Raw genomic sequence first — 9,164 nt, forward strand, 5'->3', positions numbered from 1 at the left:
GGACGCTAAAGAGCTGAATAACAGAGTACATTGCAGAAGGTAAGGCTATGTTTAACAAAAGATATGCTGTTGGCAACGCTGCCTGTAAAACAATGTCGCTGAGCTTATAAACACAATACCCAAAAGCATTTCAATTAATCTTACGAAGTGCTGTATAGAAAAACATTGTTATTTGGTTAACAGCACTTCGTAAAATTAATAAAAATGCTTTTGATCACGCATTTATAAGTTGAGCGACTTTGCTTTAAATCCAAAGCCTTAGGTAACTGTTTCCTATTGGGTAAGCACAGCGTTACCTGATACAATATTCAGCTGTCAGACGTCTCCATAGCTTCCAGCGAAGAGTGCCGAAATTCATTAAGCTACCTGTACAATGTACAGTAAGTATCCTAAAAATGGCAACACAATTTCATGAAAAAAAAAAAAAAAATACTCTCAGTAACAATATTGATGGTGAAAAACCACTTAATTGATATGTGCATAATATGCATGTGACCATCCTCCTTAATAAACTATTATTTTTTGCTAACTGACTATAGTTGGCTATCCAAAAACAAATATTAGTATTGTTCATCAGATGGACATATGAAAAGTGAAGAAAAAATAAATACGTTGACGATGATGAGAGAGAGAGAGAGAGAGAGAGAGAGAGAGAGAGAGAGAGAGTTATTGAAGTCCCAGTCTCTTAGAAAAACTTTTTCTTCATAACTATTTAAAACAATCTTCGTTATGACTGATGTTTTATTCATTCACATAACAATTCCACCTACGCGTTGTATTATAAGAAATGCATTAATTTCCAGGAAAGAAGCCCAAAAGTCTCTTCAAAGTGAAGAAGGGAAAGTAGAGGAAAACACAACACTTTCTCCCAAATACTTAATAACTTCCATATTTTCACTGGCTGTCCCTTTCACTCCTATCTCATAAACATAATTTCAGCAGCATCAATAGACAATTAACGCTAAACTTCCAATGGATTCCATTTATGTCAACTGAACGAGTTGTAGATGGAAAAAAAAAAATAATTTTACGTTGGGAGATAAAGTTTTTAGCGGACCAACCAATGTCTTTTATTCTAAACAAAATGTAATGAAGAAGAGTTTTATAATTACACAAGACGAACTCAATCTGTTAATAACATGTTCTCTCGTCAAACGAAATTTTCTTTTTGTTTAGATATTAGTAAATTTAGTATTAATTTTTGCTTATCATAAATCATACTAACGAGGGCTACAATTTATATTACAATTTCAGTATGAAAAATGGATGAACAACCAGGTAAAGTATTTAATAAGGTCGCTTGAATGAAAAGGTTAAAATAAGAAAACCGATCCACAATGTCAGGAATTAAAGGTCTTGTATTGAGTTGTGGTATTAAAAGAGTAGATATGATCAGTGCTGTCGAAGTTACATGGTTTAACTTCATACTATATATATATATATATATATATATATATAAATTATATATATATATATATATATATATCTGATTACGATTACTTCAATGTGGTGAAAGGGTTTTGTGTATAGCCATGATCAGCAAAGCTGTACTAGTCAGGCCCACGCATACTAGGTCTGCTGTACTAGTCAGGCCCACGCATACTACTATGCATATCAGACCCTATGACATACTGTTTTTCGCAAATATCTTTGAAACGAAAACTCGGATCAGCATGGTGCTTTGGCAAAGATTGTTTCACACACTCCGCTAATTTTTGACACTACTGTGCATTGTCAAATGCTGCTAATTATGGCGTTTACTCTTGACTGTGAAGTCAAAAACCTGCATGAGACATTTACCACATTCGAACAGGTGAGGCGTGACGTAGTAGTGACGTCCATTCATCCACCAACTCCGCCCCTGCCTTCCCCTACTACCACCATCCCTCCCTTTCCCTCCCTCCTACTTTACTCCTACTCCCTATTCCCGCCCTCTCTCACCTCCATACCTCCCTTTCATCTCCCTCAATCCCCCTTCTCTCTCTCTCTCTCTCTCTCTCTCTCTCTCTCTCTCTCTCTCTCTGCACACGAAGAAATGAAGCTATGCACACACATGACTTATTTATAATGGCGGATAACTCGAATGTATATATGTTAAGTATGGTAGGGTGTTTTATGTATGACCCTGATTCCTGTTCCAGCGCAACTTGTTGTTGCTTAATTATTGTATGAGGTTTGTTTGACAATTATACAACCATTGAAAGTTATACGAGTATGCGACCCTAATACCCATAGGTTATGTTGAACGTATGACGGGATGAAGTATGTAGCTGACGGTTGGTCATTTATAGGAAATTGTGTAAGAGATGGAAAGGAAAAGGGTGGAACTGAAGTGGGAATCCGATGCAGAGTAAAAACTTAAAACGAAATTGAAGTGATAAATATATGAATAATTTATTCTAATATTAGGAAAAGGCTGCCATATGTTAAGAAGTCGTTGCAGACATAAATAGACAGCGAGTATATGATGGCTGGATTAATACTATAAATAACTGACCACATATTTTACTTTTAATATTCATCACTCTCGACAAACAGGTCATCTTCCTCATCACTGTTACCTTCTGCACTTACCAAATACGGTATAACCGTCAAAGAAGCAAAAACATCGATTACGATTGTTTGCATAAACGATCAAACATTACTCGGCATATAATTTTTATTAATCTGTCATTAATTCGTCATACTTGTGTCTGGCTTCATATACCGTGTAGCCTCGAGAGAGAGAGAGAGAGAGAGAGAGAGAGAGAGAGAGAGAGGTAACAGCCATTCCCTTATGAGAGAGAGAAGGGGGGATGAGGAAGGGGTAAGGGAGGTATGGAGGAGAAAGAGGTAGGGGGATAAGGAGGGGGTAAGAGGGGAAGAAAGGGAGTAGGGGAAGCCAGGAGTGGAGGTAGTGGGTGGATAGACGTCACAAATACGTCACGCCTCACCTGTTCGAATGTGTAAATGGCTCACGCAGGTTTTTGACTTCCCAATCAAGAATAAACGCCATAATTAGCCGCATTTGACAGTGTACAATAGTGTTAAAAATTAGCGGAGTGTGTGAAACACTCTGTGCTAAAGCATCGTGTTGATCCGAATCTTCGTTTCAAAGATATTTGCGAAAAACAGTATGTCATAGGGTCTGATATGCATAGTAGGTCTGTTTTCTGTGTGCGATCAGACTAAAATCTACTACCATCACCAATCTGCAATGATGATGAAAATGATCAAACCCAAGACATGAATAACGACATGTCTGAGGCCTTTGTCCTGCAGGGGATTAAAAAGGGCTGCATCTGTTTATGTGTGTGTATGTATTTAGGTATGTATATGTATATGTATGTGTGTATATATATACAGTATATATATATATATATATATATGTGTGTGTGTGTGTATTCAAATAAGCCATATATATTTTTGATACATTAATGTCTGGATTCTCTTAACGACCTCGGGATCAGAGCCCCAGGCGAAATCACACAAAGACAAGAGCTTGTGACCGGCCGGGAATCGAACCCTGGTCCGGAAAGCTTGTATAGACAGTGACTAAACCACTTGGCCACGAAGTGGTTTAGTCACTGTCGATACAAGCTTGCCGACCAGGGTACGATTCCCGGCCGGTCACAAGCTCTTGTCTTTGTGTGATTTCGCCTGGGGCTCTGATCCCGAGGTCGTTAAGAGAATCCAGACATTAATGTATCAAAAATATATATGGCTTATTTGAATATGAAAAACACGTCTAAATGTGCAAAATTTATTATATATATATATATATATATATATGTGTGTGTGTGTGTGTATGTATATATATATATATAAATATATATATATATATGTGTGTATGTATATATATATATATATATATATATCTGTGTAAAGCATATAATATATATATATATATATATATATACACATACAAACTTTTCTTAGGCATGGTCTTTGACGTATGTGACTTGATATTAACGGATGAATTAATGATGAGTATGTGGCTACTCTCATCACGAAACAACACTTAATTTTCAGAAGGCAAAAACGAAAATTTCATGTTGAGGTTTACATTAATTCTGTGTTCCATTCGTAAGTAACACATGGCAGAAGAGATTTTGTAAGCGCTGAATGAACTTCGTTTGAAAGTTTGGGTAAATTAATACGCCACAAGAACAAATATCAACCAGTATGAGGATTAAATTATTACAGATTCTGTAAAAAGTCATAGGATTTAAAAGTAAATGGCGTTACATAATTGAATAATATATAGTCGTTAAAAGCTTCAGACTACTTGCTAAACTACCTAAAATAAACCAAAATTTAGTTACTAAAACAATTTTGTCATTCAATCGTTTTGAAAAGTAATAGCGCATATCCAAAAGCTATTTTAATAAATATGTAATTCCAATGACAGAGTATCCTGACATACACTTCGTATATAAAAGTCAAATCGACGTCATACTGGAAAAAGTAAAATTACATTTATGTAATTTCTTGTCTTTCGAAGAAGCCTTCCCTCTCAGCATGTCGTCTAATCAAGCATCCATTTAAAGGTTTAAATGGGACTCATGAATGGCAGAGGCAAGGGAAAGTGACACTACCCTAGCAGGACAATCCCCAAGAGAGTGACCATATATTCATAAGATTAACTCCCAAGGCCCCTTCTCCACCAAAGATAAAACTAGGGATAGCCAAGCAATGGCCGTTGATGACTCAGCAGGTAAAACCCATGGGCTCACGAAGCAAACACTCCCCCCCCCCTAGCTCAAATGGATGATGAGGTTGCAGACACTACAAGAAACTATCGATCTTGAGCGGGGCTCAAACCCCGAACCGGCAGATCGCCAGGTAGGGATGTTTCCGATAGGCTACCAAAACCATACATTGTTCAGCTCATACTACTTCTGTAAAGTAGTATGAGTTTCTTATTGTTCCTAGATCATAATAATTAAACATTTACATAGAACACATTATTTTATACATATATACTATACATATTGCCTTGACACAAAAACGGACCCTTTTTGCTGTCTACTTAACCCTTTAATAATTTCAATGCAAGATAATGGAGCCGTTATCGACAATATTCTCCAACTAGTATATCTGAGCCGTCAAAATAACGTCTAGATGTTTAGATAGACAAGCACACTCACGGATTCAACGACGCCCCCCCCCCCATTCCCTAACTACAACCCGCTGGTCCATTCATCTCTCAGAAGGGAATGATTGACTACTCCCTGCCCCCTGGCATGAAAGGAAGGGCTCCGTGCATAAAGGATGTAATCATCTGAAAGCAGCAGAAAATATCCAATAAGATCATAAACGTGAACAGTATTTCACCTTCCATAAGAAAACAGATAAAAATATATTTCCATAACTACAAAGACAATTGTGATTTATTTAACCTAGCTGCAAGATACGGCTCTTTGGTCTGTTTAGTATTTTTCGAATTTAAAATAAATCAAAAGGACGTAAAAACTTATAGTCATACCAAATCATGAGTTACCTTTGAGTGGAAGCAACATAAAATTGTCCCTAGATATAATTTAGAGTTGACTGCCAAGAACCAAAGTGTTCCCCTAACTCGAAATTTTCTCATTTCTCCTACAGAAATGGGTATTATTCTGTCTCCTTAACTTTCCTTGATAACATTACAGAGACATATAATCTACAAAGAACTTTACAGTTAAGGAAATTCCAGCTATGATAAATACGGTTAAGACCAAATTTTATCTTTACCCCTTTTGCACAAGTTATTTTTATATCTTTATTCTCGTATTTTCAAAATGACCAATGGGAAAAAAAACTTTTTTTTTCTTCTATATATAAATTTATGACGTCAGTGAATCTTAAAATAATCATAAGCGACTTAAATCAGGTCCTTAGCCAGAGTTGGAAAGGTGATACTATACCTGTAACTTGTAATTAAATATCTTGTAAGAAAATATAAAGCAGTATTCTTAAAAAAAAAGACAAGTTACGGGTTAAGCAGATTTTTTTAACAAGCAAAGGGAAGAATAATAGTAAATAGCAAGGAAATATAAATATAAAAAATTACAATGAAAGGGAATAATTTTTTTTACATTCTTCTACTACCTCAAAATCTAGCGAATTCACGACCAAATAACGATATGGAATTTGATAAAACAAAAACGAATTGTAAACTCGATACAACCAGAGTAAGGTTTTATTACTCTCCTTAAGTGGTTCTGGAAATTTGTATTCTCTTCCATGACCTTAAACTCATATCAGCCTCTTCCATCTCCTTGGAAGGCCAGCCGTGACCTCATGCAACGGCCTTTACGAAAAAAACTATGATAATTAAAAGAAAGTTAAATTGCAGAAGGATGGTTGATGTCAGAGGACTGATATTCAAATTTTAAAAGGTTCAATAAATTTAACATAAAACGTGTGAAAGATTATTTTACTTAACAATGAAAAGATCTTTTTAAGGAAATGTTATACTTTTATTAAATGCAGAAATTTCAAAACTGACTTAGAGATCATTGTGTGATGAGTCAATAAAAATATGTTATAAAGAAAGTGTTCTTCATCATATATAACAATTTCGAAACCGACTAAAGAAACCGTCGTGTTATGTGTCAAGAAAACATATCAGAAGGAAAAAATAGACGAGAGAAGAAAAAAATTGACTTCTCTTCATAAGAGAGAGATTAGTGTAATCATATCTTCAACGCAAAACCATTAAAAGTCACTGGGTATTCTAATAAATTAATTCCATACTTCCTGCCGAAGAAAGGGTTCGAGAAGTATGATGGAAGAAGACCCATTTTCACCCAGTTGAAAAACTCTGGTAATTCGTGAACAAAGACCTCCTCAGAAACATGAATACTCGTGACTAATGGCCTTTAAAGAGAGTCGACTTATTTGTTAAATAAATAAATACAGTTTCACAGTGTTAATCAAACCGTAACCAGAACTATGAAAAACAATGACAAAATATACCTCGAGCATAATAATCTGAATTGCAGATGCTTATACATAAGACAAATATAAATGTCAAAATGCATCCCTGGCTTCTGCACTCGCTTTTTAGCTTTCTACTTCATCTCCGTTCAGTTTCCTTTCTTCCATCTACCTTTCGAACTTCTATAAACTTTAATTTTGCAACCGCACTGGGTTTACGTCTACAAACTTTAACTTCATATGGTAAAAGCGGGGATTTCCCCCAGCTACACTTAAGGGATGAATGATTTCCCCAGTCCCAGCGCCGAACCGTATGACCCAATTTCCCAGAATCAAAAAGAATTTTAGAAAGTTTTTTTTTAAACAAATTATTTGCAATGAAATATTTTCATATAAAGACCGCGATGTTTCTGAAAAGGCAATTGCCGTCTATTCCAAAAACCATGTGCATTTGGATACAGGAATTCTGAGGGAGTGCACCCTATCACACCCTTCCCGCACAGAAAGTTCCATTATGTAGCCCCACTAACCACATCTGCCATCTTTCCCTAAACTATCTGTTTGGTTATTCGCCACACAGTAAGAGTGTGACAGGATGCACTTCCTCAGAGCGATGTGTTTAAAATTTCTGTCTAATTTTACATTTTTGTTTCCAACTCACAGTGGGTTCAACATTTGCATTTCAAAGCCGCAGTAAATTCCTTTTATTGAAGAGTTCACCCAAGGATATAAAGACTTGGCAACTTACGCAAATATGAAAAAGGGATTATAGTTACTTCATACAAAGGTTTAAGGCAAGGTCCTATTGGATGCCGGAAAGCTAGGCGCCCCTTTAGGGTTATTCCGTGGCCTTCCCTGGCATTCCGAACAGACTCGAAATCACTCCTTTATACGAGGTACGCATTCTTACTCAACACAAGAGGACCCAAAATAGTCACAAACGGTATAGACTTTATTCTTCAGGGAACCTAACGTTGCGTGAGGAATTTTATACTTTAGACAATGTAAGCGTTCTTGAAAATGGTGGTTATTATTTTCCTACTATGTTGAACATTTTCAGATTAGAATGTGTCCCTGCCTAGTAACACAAGTAGATATTAACGACTATAGACCTTGGGTTTCAACTCTGAAGGAATGAAATTAGAATGATAAAACCACTCCAGCTCAGTTCTATGCAGTGTTTTGTATTTCTCACCTTTCATGGAAGAAACTGACACCATTGAAATATATGTTAAGGTCAATTATGGTTTACTATTGATCAATGCATTTTCACCATCAATAAAAAGACTGTTTGCGTAAAATGTGGTAATAAAACATGGCCCGATAAACAACCAGTTGAATAATGAAGTCCAATAATTTCGAATTTTTTTTATGACGGACGAAGCCTAATTGTTAACTACAAAAAGCAATCTATATATTCCACTCATTTTCCAAATAATTCTTTCCTTATTTTGTCCTACCTTGGTCTTCTACGACCATAAAATAACATATAAGAGATATTACGCACGAGTTCGGAAATTCGAATTACAAAAAGTATTGAGTTGAGGGAATTTTCGAACGAATATTCAATTATCAAATAAAAAGGAAAAGAACGATTTAAGAGTCTGCAGACAAAATTAAATAAAACTTTATAGTATATTCAAAGTACTCGCCAGGGTTCCTGTAAAATTTAACTGTTTTCCTTTTATTACTTCTACGGTTATGGAGAGGGATACATTAAAGCTGTTCACATCCAGGAGAGAGAGAGAGAGAGAGAGAGAGAGAGAGAGAGAGAGATTAGCATAGATTAATCAGTTCATTAGGTATGCATTCAATGTCTAAATCCGGTTTGTAAAGCAGAGCTTCTAAGACATAAAATTCTGATGGAAAGTTGATATTGATGACCATCATCAAGCTCTCCAATTGCATCCTGTTGATTGTGAGTAATGCCATCTATAAACTAAAGACTATATATATATATCATATATATATATATATATATATAGCAAGACAGCTCTTTATCATATAGAAGAGATACTTAATAAAACAGAGCATCATGGATACTAGATACGTTATTTTATTCGTTTTTTTTATCATATACTTTTTGGGTAACAATGGAACCTTGTAAAACTATCTTGTTACCAATTCAGTCAATTGCATTGAGGATATTTACTAAATCTATAAATCAATTACAGTTGTGATATTATTTAATAAAAATTAAAACATTAGTTTTTTTCATAAATCATGTATAAGCAAAAAAGTTACCGACCATACTCGAGTCA

Source organism: Palaemon carinicauda, chromosome 42 (genome assembly GCF_036898095.1).
Source record: "Palaemon carinicauda isolate YSFRI2023 chromosome 42, ASM3689809v2, whole genome shotgun sequence".
NCBI classification, from domain to species: domain Eukaryota; kingdom Metazoa; phylum Arthropoda; class Malacostraca; order Decapoda; family Palaemonidae; genus Palaemon; species Palaemon carinicauda.